Here is a 16,032-nt window from a genome sequence, read left to right as displayed (position 1 = left end):
AACAATGAACTTTTGGAAGTCAGCGGGGAGTCAGCAGTGCCCTGAACCTGTGGAGCTCTGCGGTGTCATGCACTAGGGTGGCTGCACCTAAGCTGGCCCCTGGAGAACATCCTGCCTTGTTGGAGTTGTGCCTCCTCCTGCTCACTTTCCTCCTTTCTTCTCTCAGGCACCTAAATACAGTCAGTGACCTCATCATCCCTTACCTCCTTATCACTGGAGCAAACTTGGCAGTATTGTCACGTACCTTAGGTGTGAGCCTGATGTGCAGAGGGAGACCCTGCTCAGTTACCTGTCTGATCACCTGTTTCCACGACCCAGCCTGGACTCTGACTACTCTATGCCTGCCGTTTATGCTATTCACCTTGATGTATATGACCTAGCTTGTCTGACTCCGCTCCTGCACCTGCTGACCTGCATATGCTGCTCTGCATACCTGCACCTGCTGACCTGCATGCGCTGCTCTGCATACCTGCACCTACTGACCTGCATTCGCGTCTCTGAATACCTGCACCTTCTGACCTGCATCCGCTGCTCCTGGCTCCAGCTGTTCCAGCTTCCGCTTGGCATCACTACACCCAGCCGAGAGGACCAAGCAGGCACCCTTACCTCACCGCATCTCTTTCCACCACTGTCCCCACTCCAGTGGTCTCCAAGCCAGGGTTGTACAGGAGGTCTCCCTCTTCACATCACTCTCACACCTAAGGTACGTGACAGTATCAAACCACCATGTCTAAGACTGCAAGAGGAACCTCGCCTATGGACCACATCTGTCAGCACCTCACAGCCCTCACATGGGTCGTGAAGTCTCTACAAGGCTTACGTTCAAGTGGATAAACAGACGCAATACCAGGCCACCAGTGCAGACCCTCCTTCGGTCCCAACTTCCTTCATTGGAATGCCGCCACCTCCTGAGCCTAGGGTCCCCGTTCCTGTGGATCAAAGCAAATTCCAGGCATTTTGCATAGCATGTGAACTGTACTTTTCCGCCGATCGGCTCTCCCTGTCAGCACGAAGCGAGGAATGATGTTTACCGGCACTTCCTGGTTCACGCGATGATCAGCTGTGATTGGTCACAGCTGATCATGTGGTAATAAGCCTCTGTCAGAGATGCGGTGTGTCAGACTGACATGCCGCACTTGCAATCTCCGTGCTGCACGTGTGTAAGTGGAAAACACTGCCATGTCATGAACCCAACAAGGTATATTCTCACCTTATTATGTTGACCCTTAAAACAAAGGTCCAAATGGGCTGTTGTACAATTAGGTCTAGCACATCCTCTGCTTGATCTTCCCAGGGATAAGTTTAAAAGAAAAACTCCACTGGATCTATAATTGTCAGTAGCAGCTCAGATGGTGGGTGGATAGATCAGTACAAGTAATATGCTCAAAATACAATAGAAACTGGCATAGTGCTCACTACTTTTTTATTCATGAAAACATATCAATAAAATACCTCAAGTTAAAAAAGGAGAATTCATACATCACATAAAAACTCACTCCCATGTTATTATAAAGGTGGATGGCTGTGAATTATAGACATCAAATATAGCTCCAGCAGCTGACAGTTCTCTCCTATTCAGCTCAACAGCCACACCCAGGCAAACACATTATTTTCATTGTTTGGGAGAGGTTTAGTTCACTTTTTGCTTGCAGATTTATTTGTATACGGGAGCGCACATTTTTTAATTATACATTACCCAGACATCACATTGGCCATATTTGGAAAATGTCTTTTACTGGGTAGGAGGGGCCTGATGCGGAATTGAGAGACCAGGTCCCCATCAAGTCCACTTTACCTGTTATTTACAGCACATGACTATGGGCAGATTTGAAAACTTGACTGAATAGCAACTCTCAATCCACCCACTGCTTTGTACTGCCAATCAAAAGTAAAGCAAACCTATTTGCTTCCCATTAGGCTCCACCCACCCTGTCAGTGAGATGGGCACAGTGGCCAGGGAGAGAGCCCACTGAGGAATGAGTGTCCAGAATGCACTCTGACCTCAGCTTAGGCACTGACAGATTAATGTACCTGTCTTTGACAGGTAAAAGCACCAACACTTTTGCTGCTGCACCCCTACGGAATTCTAAAGGGTGTCTGCAACACCCTTCATGAATTGCCCAGATTGTGTTGCCACTTTAATGGTCAAACACCATAACCCAGTGCTCTGCAATCCACACACTTTTATGCATTTTGGTGTGTTGTGTTAGACAGCCCTTTTAAAAATAGCAATTGTTGCACTATTTTTTCAGGGCAGGAGAATGCAGCACACAGAGCACTAGAAGCGGTTTGTTGTGGTTTACTATTATGCAGGTGTGTTGCAGCACATTGTAGCTGTAAGATACTGATGTTATGCTGAACCATCATTCTACAGGCAGCAGGGGAGTGCTAAAACCAAGCATGTCCATAGACTTCTATGCAGAGGGCTAAGAATCCTGGGCGTTGTAGTTTAGGAGGGCTGAATTAACTCCTTACAATAAAAAGCCAAATGGACACTGTGCAGTAGGAGGGGTGGAGAGATGTTTTTGTTTAAACTGCCTGGGAAAGCTCTTCCTCTTGGCACAGAGCGAGGATACGTCTGTTGGATAGTCACCTGCAAATGGCAGACCATACTAGCAGAGATTCAAGCCTGAGACTGGGGGAAAGATACCCAGGGGCAACACAGCACTGCCCACACCGCTGCAGTAGGGAGACTGAAGCATGCACTCACCCTCTGCTTCCCACCTCTGATGAACAGAGGCTTTTGGGAGAGATTGAGGGGGGCCCCCTTCTACATCGATAGATCACCGCAGCATCCCTGGGACTGGTGAAAGGGCTATTTTCCCATTGCTGATACTGCTAGCAGGGACTGAGCCACTGATAGCAGGACACTAAGCATACCCAATCTGTACTGCACCCATACTGCACTCTATACTGCATATACTTATTCTAAACCTAGACTGCACTCATTCCAACCCTATACTGCATTATACCAAACATCTGAACCACATCTACCTTGTACCTATGTCGTACTATACCGTACCTATACTGCATGTAGGTTAACTGGGTTTGTTGTTAAGTTCAAAGATGCTCTTAAAGGGCTCCAGCAATAGCCAACAGAAAACCATCTCAAAGGACTGACCCTTATGTAATAATTATTCTGCAAGCCCCCTTTGTTCTCTTGCCCCCCTCTGCTACTATCCTCCCTTTCTTTTGGACAATGCATACCCAGTTGGTCTAGGACTAACAGTGCCACCATACTCTCGTAGTAAAGGTTTCAGCTCTGGGTAGATTTAACTTTCGCTACTGCTCACTGCTACACTTGAGGTGGCCTTGCTACTGTTTAGGCTGATCTGGACGTCAAATGACATCTTATGCCTAGTCCTTACTGTTAACCATTTTGTATGCTAAAATGTGTTATTAACATTGGTATTAAATGGGGAATCTTCTGCGCTAGCCAAATGAATAAATAGAGAAGTCTACAATAGGGAAGTAATGTATATGTGATATGAAAAATAATAATAGATGAAAATGCTGCTCAAATCTATAAGGGTACAAATCACTGTAAATGTGGAAAATAAAATAAATATATGGATGAGCGCAATCTCAAACACACCTACTGTGAAAAATGTGTATAATCACTATTAAATGTACACACACTATTTAATAGTGATTATACACATTTTTCACAGTAGGTGTGTTTGAGATTGCGCTCATCCATATATTTATTTTATTGTGTTATTAACATTGTTAATCCATTTTCTGCTTGCCTAGTTGCCACCCATATTGGGTGACAACATATTAAGTTTGCCTTTATTTCCTGTTTTCTTTGATATAGCACTACTATTGGTACTAAGTATTATTTTAAGTGATTTCCTGTGATATTGTATGTTTGTACACTCAACCTGGTTTGTCAGAGGCGCTGCCCTCTGGGGGTAGTGCTACACACATCTACTGTGCTTTACGTGTGTTAAGATAATGCAAGTTATAAAGCGGATCATGACCCCTTAGGCCCCGTACACACGACCGAGGAACTCGACGTGCCAAACACATCGAGTTCCTCAGCAAGTTCAGTGTGGAAGCCGCCGAGGAGCTCGGCGGGCCGACTTTCCTCATTGAACAACGAGGAAATAGAGAACATGTTCTCTTTTCGGCCTGACGAGTTCCTCGACAGGTTCCTCGCTGAAAAGTGTACACACGACCGAGTTTCTCGGCAGAATCCAGCTCCGACCGAGTTTCTGGCTGAATTCTGCCGAGAAACTCGGTCGTGTGTACGGGGCCTCAGTGTTCAACCGTACTCAGTCACATGGTCTGCAAAAAGCAACTTTACATCAGAACTGCATGCTTTTCCATTGTAGTGCTCTATTTTGTCTGCAAATTGTCCTTTTAATAGGGACAAACTCGTATCTAAAGCTGTGTTCACTTGAATATACAATACGAATTGTAATCTAAATTGTGATCATTATCATAAAACGTTCATTCAACTGATTTAATAGTTAAAATAATAATAAAAAAAAACATTATACCATACATACTACAACCACACAATCACACTGAAAATTAATTAAACCTTTCCATCCTGGTTTCCATTTCCACAAGACACTAAGAAATGATAGGCAGCAATAGAAATATTTTCCACAAATACTTCTGTTTTTCTTGGTAGAATTATAATACTTCTTAATTGTATTTCCTAGGTTTGTAGGTTAAAGCTGAACTCCAATCAGATATAAAAGACACAAGTAACATAACAATTTTTTTCATTAATACAGACCTTAAATGTTTGTTTAACACAAGTAAGGTAAATACCCCTTGCCAGGGCTTTTTTTCACCTGGAACTGGTGGAACCCAGTTCCATCACCTCTGGCTTAGGCCCTTTGCTCCCTGCTCACCACTATCACTTGTAAACATAGAAGTCCAGTTTCTGTGTTGATAAGTGACAGCTCATCTCCAAACAGCTCCCACAGATCTGATCACCTGAGCAGCTCCCACTGAGTAATGATGGGGACAAGGGAGATGCAGATATCCAGTGTGCAGTGTGGATTCCTACACCCCTACTGGATGATCTCCCTGCAAGTGAGAGGGGCAGAGCCACCTACAGTGTACAGGGAGGTACTAGAGCCAACAGTGGTGCAGTGGAGGGGGGAGGGGGGGTTGCATGCAGAGGTCAGAGCTGAAGAGGGATGAAAGTGAGATGTGGATGGGAGCTCTGCATGTAACGCACCCCTGAACTCTGCACCCTGTGTGTAACACCTCCCCCCAATCAAGCATTTTCTACCTAATGCACTCCTAGTATTTAGTGCCTCTTTAAGATCCTCCCTCTGTTAGTGAAATTTGACCACTCCCACTATTTAATGCGGTTTGGAGGGTGTTGTGTGGGGAGGGGGATTTTTGGGGGTTGTGGTTGAGTTCCTACATCTATTTTCTGAGAAAAAAGCATCTTGCAATCCACTGTGAAACCAAACTCAGACTTCAGGAGAACGAACCCTAAGTCAATTAATTGTGCAGTAAGAATTATACTGACAATTATACAGGCATAGAGGGCAGTGTGAAAGGGATGAGCTAAATCTGTTGCTTCTCTCTTCACTGTTCAATTACAGGGTGGAGAGGACAACCTGTAAGCAGGGATGAGCCCAGGTGTTTTTTGGATCCTAGTGCAAACCAGAGAAGACTTGATTTTTACCTTGTAGATTTTTACCCATTTAGTAACACTTACAGGTATGAGCTCAGGCATGATCAGATCCTAGTCCAAACCAATCTGAGCTTTCCTGCCATCAAGCTGTTACTGCACACCACCAATCATAAGCAGTGGCATATCCAGGGTATGGCAGATATGGTAAGTGCCATGGGCGCCATATAAAGGGGGCGCTCCTGGGTGGCTGGGCAGCAATGCACTTACAGAGATCCCTTCCTAAAATGGCCCTGATATTGCCACTGTTACTCACTGTCAGCCTGGGGTGGGATCCTGGCCGGCGGAAACTTATTTAGGTCATTCATCACTGGCCCCTGGCTCACTGTCCAAACTGGTTGCTAGCAACCAGTGATGTCACGAGGAGGAGAGAGGCAGAGACCAGCATTCACAGCGCAGGAGATTTAACTTTCTTCTCCTCACGCTCCCACTGCTTAGCTCCACCCACCTCCTCACTGCATCTTCTCCGCAAAAGAAACATGTGAGGCATAGACACTGACTGCAGTGCAGGGAGAGAGGAGTTTAGGCAGTGGTGTCCTGGTGTCCACCTAGGTTATTTGCAAAATAGGCTGCCATGCAGGAGAGGGGAAAAGAGCCAGGAGGTGTGCTGTACTCTCCCTCCTCTCCAGCTTCACAGTCTTGACACTGCAGCTCTTCTCTCCCAGTGGCTCTGTGTGTATAGGAGCACCCTGCAGCTTCTCCCTTCCGTCCTGACATTGACTTTAGAAGCAGCAGAAAGGAACCAGCAGCCTCATACTATAGGAGCGGCTGCCCCAGGACTAAAAAAAGTTAACAGCAGGAACTTATCCACCTCCTGCTGCTTACTGAGCCAATGGGTGCTGCTGTAACCTGCCCCCTTTCTCAAGCCGCCACCTTTGATTGAGAAGAAGAGTACTGGAGCCATGCTGGAGCCTGGAGAAAGAACTGAGCTGCTGTGGGGTCAGGGGAGGGAGCAGAGAAGGAGGATAAATGAGTAAGAGAAGCAGAATAATGCATTCAGGTAAATGGAGAATGTGCACAGGAAGAGACATTTACTACAATGCTCCTCTCTTTATTCTCTCTGTACTTCCTGTATTCTGTATTCCTCCTCTCTCCCGCCCTGCCCCCCCCTCTCTCTCTCTCTCTCTCTCTCTCTCTCCTCCCCAGTTCTCTCTCTCTTTCCCCTTTCATCTTCTCTCCCCCTCTCTTTGTTCCCTCACTTGCCTTAACCAGTATAAACACTGTAAATATTACAATAAAAGACACAATGCTGTGCTTCCTTCTTCACCTTAGTGTTTCAATTTAAATGTAATTGCATAATTGGTTGTATACTGCTGGACTTTTTTTTTTTTACCATGCAAGGTAAAGGTATAATGTGCTTGTATGTATCGCATTCTAGCACTTACCTTAAAACTTACCTTAAAACAGCCCTCCCACACCCAAAAGCAGCAGGTGCTCTCATTTTTACTCATCTTGCTTCCGTGTTTGCGGGCTCTGTGACTGGCCGGAGTAACAATGAAGTCACTCCTGTGTATGCGTGTGGGAGCCACTGTTTATGGCACAGGGTTCTAAAGGACCAGCACCCGTGGCCGTTCCTTCACTGCGCATGCGCCAGTGACTTCACTGGCTCCATGTAATGTAAATATCTCCTAAACCATACATGTTTAGGAGATATTTATTGTACCTATAGGTAAGCTTTATTATAGACTTACCTATATGTAAAAGGCAGTAAAGAAAATTTACTTCCACTTTAAGTAATGGTGGAGCCCTCCCTCTGAATACCATATACCGACCACTTTTTCTTGTCAGCCAATCTTAACTATGAAATACCAAAAGGTAATCCCCCTGGCCCACCAATGGCAGTAACTGAACCTTATAGGAAGTTACATGACATCAAAACCCCGGCATTTACAGAAGCTTTTTATTCATGTGTAAATATCGATCCCGAGGATGTAGATCTGGGCTCCTTTGAAATGAGTCTTTCTGCCCTCGAAGCCAAATTAGACGTGTGGGAACTTAAATTAAATACAATTTTGGACATTGTTGCACCTTTAACAATGTCTAAAAATCGCCACAGGGCTGGCAAAAACCAACCCTGGTACAGCCACTCCTTGTCTATTATTAAAAGGAAATGTCGGGCACTAGAACGCCATTGGTATAAAACCAAAAACTCGACTGACAAGAGGCAGTATAGAATTCAATGCCGAGCTTATACACAGGCCTTAAAACGGCAAAAAAGGTCCCATTATGGTAATCTTATTGATAACGCCGATAACAGTGCTTCGGCACTTTTTAAAATAGTTAAAACCTTATTCTCCCCTACGCAGAGCCAGGTGAATATACCCCATTCGCAGGCTCTGTGCGACAATCTACTTAATACTTTTGTTACTAAAGTAGCCGACATACGCTTAGGCATAGGACAACTAACTCCCTTGGAATATCCCAAATCCTCATCCGACCCCCTGTCACTCTTAGGGACTGACTCACAGAAACCAATCACTTGCCCCCCCAAACCAAATTCCTCAGTGCCTAATTCCCTGTCGTCCTTTAGTAAGGTCAGCCGGGAACATCTTCTAAAATCTATGGCAAAAATTAAGGCCTCCTACTTCTATGGTGACATTTGTCCAGCCTGGCTCTTGAAGAAGAATGCAGAGCTGGTTGTGAACGACCTCCTGATACTTGTCAATCTTTCTCTAACCCATGGCGTGTTTCCGGCTCGCTGGAAACATGCCATTATCACACCAATTTTAAAAAAACCCAACTTGGACCCTGGCTGTCTTTCTAATTACAGACCCATTTCTGCTATAGGTTTCCTGGCTAAACTGGTGGAATACGAAATTTTTCTCCAACTTCAATCGTACTCGGAGACAACAGGTCTGTTCCACGACTCGCAGTGCGGTTTCCGCCCGGGCCGTGGGATTGAGCTCACGATTCTTTCCACCAGAGAGAAGCTGCTCGGAGTCAGGGATGCGGGGGGAGCGGCTGCCTTGGTGCTCCTTGACCTCTCCGCAGCCTTTGACACCGTGGACCACGCTATGTTGATTGCCAGGCTTCGGGACGAGTTTCACATTACCGGCTCCGCTTCACATTGGCTTTCAGACTTTCTCACCCACAGGACCTTTCAGGTTAAAACCGGTCCTTTCCTATCTGCCATCAGCACCCTGAGTTGTGGGGTGCCTCAGGGCTCTGCCCTGTCACCATGGCTGTTTAATGTGTATCTTCGGCCACTTGCGAGTCTGCTGGAAACCCATGCAGTGTTTAATCGGTTGTACGCAGACGATGTCCAGTTGGTCGTTGACAGCCTATCCAGCCCTGCTCCTGGCCTGCAGCTTGCTTCCTGTCTATTAGACATCAAACAATGGATGGATCGCAACTCCCTTAGTCTAAATGCTAAAAAGACAGAAATTCTCATCTCTGGACGTATTGATCCAGCTGTCTTTTTGGGAAACTGGCCTACGAGCCTTGGGCCGTGTCCGGTTCCAGTGAATCAAGTCCGCGTCCTGGGGACAATTTTTGACTGTAATCTGAATTGGATACCCCAAGTCAATCAATGTATCCACAATGCACTGTATTACATCAGGTGTTTGAGAAAGGTCAAAAATTTGTTTTCTCAGTACCACCGGAAAGTCTTGGTTCAATCTCTCGTCAACTCCCGGATTGACTTCAACAATATTGTGTATTTGGGTATGCCTCTAAAGTGGCTGAGGAAAATCCAGCTCGTCCAGAACCAGGCCGCTAGACTAATCTCCGGCTTAAATAGGCGGGAGCATATTACCCCTACCCTGCGATCACTGCACTGGCTCACTGTGGTAGATCGCATTGAGTTTAAGGCTCTCTGTCTCGCCTATCGCGCTTATCATGGGACGGGCCCACAATACCTGAATTCCTTGATAACGCGATACACCCCTGCACGAGGACTTAGATCACTTACAGCTGGTCTCGTCACTTGTCCATCTGCTCGCCTGCTTACCTTCGGGGGTAGACGCTTTTCTGTGAGAGCAACGGCCCTATGGAATAGTCTCCCTGTTTCTATCCGGTCTCTCCCCTCCATTATGGCCTTTCGTAAAAGGATAAAAACTTGGTTTTTTGAGGGAAAAGCAGGCTGAGTCACGTTAGTTTTCCCTGTTGTTCCTTGGTAGTTTGCTTTTTTGTGCTCTCCTTTTTTCTTTTCCTTCTATTTTCTTTCCCTGACTTGATTTATCTATTTACAGGTATGTCTTCTGCGCTTAGACGCTTCCCTGACGGGTCAGTATTTGGCGCATTACAAATCCAATAAATCAATCAATCAATCAATCAATCAATATACTGTATATGTGGTGTCCTGTAAACCAAATATACAACTTTATATCTTTCAAACAAATAACAATATCAAAATATAAAATTGCAGCGTATGAGGCCCCATACACACGAGAGGATTTATCCGCAGATACGGTCCAGCGGACCGTATCCGCGGATAAATCCTCTCGAGGATTTCAGAAGATTTCTATGCGATGGCGTGTACACACCATCGCATTAAAATCCGCGCTGAAATCCTCTGGCGATGACGTGTCGCGCCGTCGCCGCTATTATGACGCGGCGACGGGCGCGACGCTGTCATATAAGGAATTCCACGCATGCGTCAAATCATTACGACGCGTGCGGGGAATCCCTTTGGACGGATGGATCCGGTGAGTCTGTACAGACGAGCGGATCCATCCTTTGGGATGGACTTCAGCAGATGGATTTGTTGAGCATGTCAGCAAATATTCATCTGCTGAAAATCCATCCCAGGGGAGATTTATCCGAGGATAAATATCCGCAGGAGTATACACACCATAGAATCTATCCGCTGAAACCCATTTGATGGGATTTATCTGCGGATAGATTCTATGGTGTGTACGGGGCCTTAGTGATATTGACACCCCTCAAAAGATTTTTGATAACAAGTTGCAATATATAAGTGATGGTAACACCCCCTTACCCTCACTAATATACTACAATTTTATATTTTCAAATTTTGACTTGTCGTTTTGTTAGATGTTTTTTTTGTTAAGGTTATCTGAATCTTTCAAATTTTTTGACAGGGGCACAGTTTTAGTGCTTGCCATAGTCGCCATTTTCACTAGATACGCCTCTGATCATAAGTGGCCAGGGCATTCCCAGCTCTGCAACTGCATGTATATACACTCCTTGTATAGTTACTGCTGAAGGGTGGGGAATGCCTTGGTTGCCTTGATTGACGGTGTGTAGCAACAGCTTCCCGGTAGGATAGCTTAGGTCTTTTTTTAATTTGGATTCGAACACGCCTGAGGTCAGCCCTACCAGAAAGCATCACTAACTGGCAACAAAATCAGGTCTTCTCCACTACCAGAAGAACGATTTGTGCTGTGCAGCAGACCTGTGTAAATATATATGTTTCTCTGGGATCAACTTTAATCTCTGTTCTGGCATGTAGTCTCCAATAAAGTGGTTCTCTTACAACAAAATTTCAGTGCCCTTCCATGCCAGGCTAAAATAATTCAACATCCAGCCATCGTAGGAAACATCCTTGAGGAGCTGCAAGGTGTCTTTACAGCAGTACAGCCTGTGGTGTTGGAACATTATAATTTAATGTTCTCAGAGCTGGGCACCCTGTCCAATCATACTGTTTATTTATTGCCTTCTAAATCATTTTCTTTGCGCTGTAACTGTTAATGTAGATCTAAAAACACCAATTACCGAAATCTCATAAGCTCATCAGCTTCAATCTTTTTAAATCTGCAGCTTTCATTAAAAAAACCCTTGTGAACCTGTTAAAGCGGAGGTCCACCCGATTTTTTTTTTTTAAAGCCAGCAGCTACAAATACTGCAGCTGCTGACTTTTAAAAAATGGACACTTACCTGTCCAGCGCGCCCACGATGTCAGCAGATGAGGCTGAGCAATCGCTCGGCCCTTGGCTAGTTCCACCACCATCCTTGGTGAGGGAATCAGGTAGTGAAGTCTTGTGGCTTCACGGCCCGATTCCCTACTGCACATGCGCGAGGGTCGCGGCACACGATCACTGGTCTCTGCTGTCTCCTGGCAACAGTGTTTCCCAGAAGACAGCGTGGGGGGGGGTGACGTGAAGGGGCTAGAGTCAGAACCTGGAAGTGGTGCAAATACCTTAGACAGGTATCTGCACCTCCTCCCCCCTGAAAGGTGCCAAATGTGATACCGGAGGGGGGGAGGGATCCAAAAAGCGGAGGTTCACTTTTTGTGTGAACCTCCGCTTTAAAGGGTTATTGTTCAGGCATTTTTTGTTATAGGGAACTGGTGTCTCGCAATTGTACTTTTCTATTGTTAAGCAGGATGTACATGATTTAATTTTCTTGTTCAATTTCCTTTACATTTACCTTTAAAGTACAAGGGCCTGCCTGATTGCACACAAATTGATAGTGTTTAGGTTTTACCTCATATTATATTGTTTTGGTAGATCTAAAGGAAAATTGTATAATGCATGACCAAACTAACCCTGCGGTAGGCAACCTTGGCCTCCAACTGTGGTGAAACTGCTAGTCCCATGAGGCATTGCAAGACCCTGACAATCACAGGCATGACTCCTAGAGCTGTTTCACCACATAGTGCCGAGGTTGCATGTCCCTGTTGTACCACATACCCCTGTTGGAAACTTAGAGCAGCCATGCCGACACTCATCATGCAGGCATGATGGATGAATATTTTGCTAAAGTTACAGTGAGTATATATAGACAGGAAGTAGCTAAAAAAAGGAGATCAAGATCACTGAAATGAAAAAAACAGAAGACATAAAAACTATTTGTTTATGATATACAGTGCTTTATCACACACATTTTCTATCTATTTTAAAGCTTAATATCAAGTTTATGATTATCACATGAACAAGCAGAGTAAATGGTGCATTTTATCCCTGACTGTAGCCTCCAGCAGTTATCACATTCCCATTAACAGAAATCTCCGGAGATCGCCCCAGAAAGAGGAGGACAGGGGGAAGGCTGTATATTTTCTGTCTTTGAGTCCCAATCTGCTCCCCCTTCTAAAATCTACCATGCCATACTGTATATACCAACCTGGCACTGCAGGCACCATGCTGCTTTCACACAACTTCATGCTGATGGCTAACTTACCTAAGATTTAACTGAAAGAGAAAGCCAGCCAAGTGAAGAATGCATTTTGGTCAGTTAGGTATGGTTAATGCGTGGTTTTTAAAAAGGCTGTATACTATATGTGTGTGTGTGTTTATGAATAAAGGGTGTCAAACATTAAACACCTCTGACCCCTGCATCCTGTACGTTGCATACTTTTAGCCCTGCACGCTGTACATTACACAGTCCTGACTTTATATGGTGCAAAACTCCGACCTGCTGTACATTACACAACCCTTGCTCCTGCACATACTCCTGACCTCTGCGCTCTGTAGGTTACACAACCCTTTCCCCTACTCTCTGTGCATTGCATACTCATTGTGATTGCACTCTGTAGATTTTATACCCCTGAGCCTTGCATTTAGTAAAATACATACTATTTAACCCAGCACTGTATACATAACACACTCCTGACCTCTGCACTTTATACATAACACACTCCTGGTCCCTGCACACCGGCATGAGTCACAATCAGCACAAGGAGACTGGCAGAGGTAGAGAACCCACAGCAGCAAGGTACCACAGCCTCACTGCACAGCTCTAGGTGAAACACAGTACTGGGATCTGGAGCTGCACACTGATACTGAGACAAACTTTGCGGCAGCTGGGATTGGGATCCTAGTTGCAAAAGATGATCAGGTCTGTAAATCACAAAGAAGGGGAGCACAGTTTTCCATCTTCACCCTGGGCATTGAATTATGTTTTTCCGACATGGCTCAAGGTTGTAGACTATGCACTTTGCCAGGACCCTATTTCCCCATTGGGCAGGTTTAATGCCAACCAGAAATAATCCATATGTAGCCACAAGCAGACTGATAGTCAGCAAAGTCACCAAAATACATCACAACCCCATCACTGCTGTATGTACAGTACTTGCTTATTGAAAATAAAGTATTACATTTAAAAGACAAGTCTACATGTGGCACACATTGCCCTTTAGGGAAAAAACTCCCTCCAAATGCTCCCCACAATCTTCCCCACAAGGTCCTCCCCATTTTCACATGCTCATCACTGCACCATTCATATCTATCAGGGCAAGTATACTCTGCAAGACCACTGGAGTCAGCCTTGAGTCCGGCTCTTCATAGAAATTATTGGGGCTGTGGTGTGCATGCGCAAGATGATGAGGATCTGGCATGGATGATTTCTGAAGCGAGGCTGTGTGGTTTAGAGCAGATTAGCACAATGAAAATTACTTGATTAAGAATAAAGTTAAATATTTCTCCAGTTGGGCTGCACTTGGAAAGTGGGGTGCTGCTCTAAAGCATGACTTGTAGCAAAGGTACAGTTGTTGTTTATGTACATTGAGCAGTAGAGAGAAAACTGCTGTATTTTTGAGCCTCATTTGCCCCCCAACCCCTCCCCCAAAGCGATGTTGCAATTCCAGTTTTCCTGCCTATCTTCTTCTTGATACTGTAGCAAATGAAAGGCCATGATATCCAGCATTACCCATTCTTCCTTATCACTTGCCTTCTTTCTCTAGTTCGGGATTCCCAAACAACAGCCCAGATAGTAGCAAATTCAAACTAACAGAATTATTTGTGAAGAAGAATTGTAAACTCTTACACCGATAATTGCATGTAAGTAATTTTATTCTCAGGTCTGCATTATTGAAACTTCGAAGGCGCTATTTTTTAAGGGTATTTGTGCAAGATCCCTGAGCTGGTTCAACTCCGGACCTTATAAAAAGTGTTTAATTTATTTGCAACTTAAAGTATTTAATGTATTGGAAATGGTTTTAAATATAAAACATAAGTGATAAATCACATATAAGTCAACAAGTAAAATAAATAGTTAAAAAAGATATCAACACATAATTTATTAAGTACTTCTGGATCCAAACGCCTTTGATTAAAATTAAGCATAAGTGTGCAAAAATTACTATGATGAAGAATAAAACCAACTTTGGGCATTGCTTGTCTCTGGGGGCCAGGCCCTGAATCCCAAACACTTTGCTTTGGAATGTATTAATTTTATTAAATAGAAATTAACACTTGTAATATTACATAAAAATGTAATTGTAGGTATGAGCTGGTATGCTCTAATACACAGGGCTATTAGTTACTTCCAGGGCTCAGGGTCTATCAATTGGAAGTCATGTACTGTTCTCAAGGCATTGGCCTTAATCATCGTCTGTTTAATATGTGGAGACAGTCAGCTTGAGACAGGGTTAAAAGGGGGTTGATTTTGGAGAGCCGATTCTTCCCTTACAGCCCTATCAATAAACAGGTAAGCTCAGACAGTCTAGTGATTGTGTGAAGAGGGGAAATATGTTTTTCTATGCCTAGATTCTAGTGAAAAACTGACACATTGGGCTGCCTGAAGAAGTTGCATGATGTGGTCTCTCCTTGCTGATGTACTGAACTTTTTTGTACTGTGCTGAAGCAAAGCAAACAGTTTGCCGAGCTTAAACTGGAACTTTAGTCAGAAAATTAAGTTCTGATAGATTACCTCATGCTGGCCACTTTTGCAGGTATAGCTATGTAAAACATTACAATTAATTGCCTATACTGTTTTAAATCCAGTAATGCATGGTCTTGTCCTATTCTGCACAACCTCATTGGTTCTCTATTCTCAGCACTGTACTGAAAATCAGAACCACTAGAGCCTGATCTGCTGACAGCCTAAATATTTACTGTTGCTCAGGGGTTCTGGGTTTAAGCAAAATGGTGGCCTCAAGCAAAAAGAAACAGGATTGATTCTGGAGGCAATTTAAACACAACCTCATGTTGGTAGCATAATTGTTAATGTGGAATGTATGTTCCTTGCTGAAGAATATTAATTCTTATAAAGTTTTATGGTTAATGTTCTGCTATAGGACTGTGCTATGCATGTTCTTTGTGTTTTTTGACAAATAAAGCAGATTTTAACTTTATAGAACTGTGTTGCTAAGGCCTGTTTTCCCCATGCTCCTTAACAATTAGTGGAGGATACATTGGGCAGTCTAGGATGTGCAGACCAGTCCAATGCAATGAGTTAACTCTACACAGGTTTTAAAAAACAGCGAAAGGCCAAATTTTGATCTATTTACAACCAGGTTATGAAAGAGTGCTGTAAATTGTTTAAAGTAAACACTTGTGGACCTCCACGTATCACCCACAAACTAATAAGGTAGTCAATAGTAGTAAAGTTAACTATTAGGTCTACCAGCCCAAAAAAGGAAACCCTACCATGTTAATCTGATCGATCCCCCCAGACTTTTTTGCTAGACTGAAGACCCTTTATTTCCCTTTTATTCCTACCTAAATGCAGAGTGGGATTGTCTGATA

The sequence above is a fragment of the Rana temporaria genome, chromosome 2 (assembly GCF_905171775.1).
Source record: "Rana temporaria chromosome 2, aRanTem1.1, whole genome shotgun sequence".
Lineage (NCBI taxonomy): Eukaryota > Metazoa > Chordata > Amphibia > Anura > Ranidae > Rana > Rana temporaria.
Note: the sequence above shows the minus strand (reverse complement) of the source record.